At 41.3% G+C, this 989-nt stretch overlaps 1 protein-coding gene across 1 annotated transcript in view; it reads right to left on the bottom strand.

The window, feature by feature from the left end:
• Positions 1–989, bottom strand: part of LOC106869334 (netrin receptor UNC5B) — a 434,672-nt gene that overhangs the window by 90,989 nt on the left and 342,694 nt on the right. The gene's annotated exons all lie outside the window — the stretch shown is intronic.

Here is a 989-nt window from a genome sequence, read left to right as displayed (position 1 = left end):
ATATATATATATATATATATAAATATATATATATATATGTATGAGCGTGTGCATGTTTGTGCCCCCAACATCGCTTGACAACCGATGCTGGTGTGTTTAGGTCCCCGTAACTTAGCGGTTCGGCAAAAGAGACCGATAGAATAAGTAATCGGCTTACAAAGAATAAACCCTGGGGTCGATTTGCTCGACTAAAGGCGGTGCTCCAGCATGGCCACAGTCAAATGACTGAAACAAGTAGAAGAGTAAAAGAGACGGAATTAGAGAAAGGAAGCGCAGCGGTGCCGGTCTTGAAACCCAGCTTGATCCAAACGTCTGGAGGCAGATGTCCAGATAAACGACGTGATTAAACAATTGGAGATGATAGGTCTCCAAATGAAAATAATATAAAAAGACGAGAATCAAGTTTCTGAAAGTAGGATTCAAGATTAAAACGTCTGGAGGTAGATCTCTAAATAAAACACGAGTTCATCTGGAGGTCTGGAGGTAGATCTCTAAATAAAACATGAGTTCATCTGGAGATTTATCTCCAGAAGAACTCGTATTTATCTCCAGATGAAATTCTAGATGAAAACATCTGAAAATAGATATCCAGATATGAGACAAATTATGGCATCTGTAGGTAGATTTACATGTAGTGAATAAATAGGACTTTCTAAAGCTGTTTTTCTCAATCAGTCGCACCATCATCAGACTGAGGCCATGCTGGGGCACCACCTTTAAAAAATTTAGTCGAACGGATCGGCCCCCAGCACTTATTCGTACTAGTACCAGTCTAGTCCTTATTCACATATATGACGATGGTGATGACGACGATGATGGTGATGACGATGGTGATGATGACGATGGTGATGATGACGATGGTGATGATGACGATGGTGATGATGACGATGATGGTGATGACGATGGTGATGATGACGATGGTGATGATGACGATGATGGTGATGACGATGGTGGTGATGACGATGGTGATGATGACGATGATGGTGATG

Source organism: Octopus bimaculoides, chromosome 29 (assembly GCF_001194135.2).
Source record: "Octopus bimaculoides isolate UCB-OBI-ISO-001 chromosome 29, ASM119413v2, whole genome shotgun sequence".
Classification (NCBI taxonomy): domain Eukaryota; kingdom Metazoa; phylum Mollusca; class Cephalopoda; order Octopoda; family Octopodidae; genus Octopus; species Octopus bimaculoides.
The sequence above is the reverse complement of the archived record's forward strand: the minus strand, read 5'-3'. Positions and strand labels throughout refer to the sequence as shown.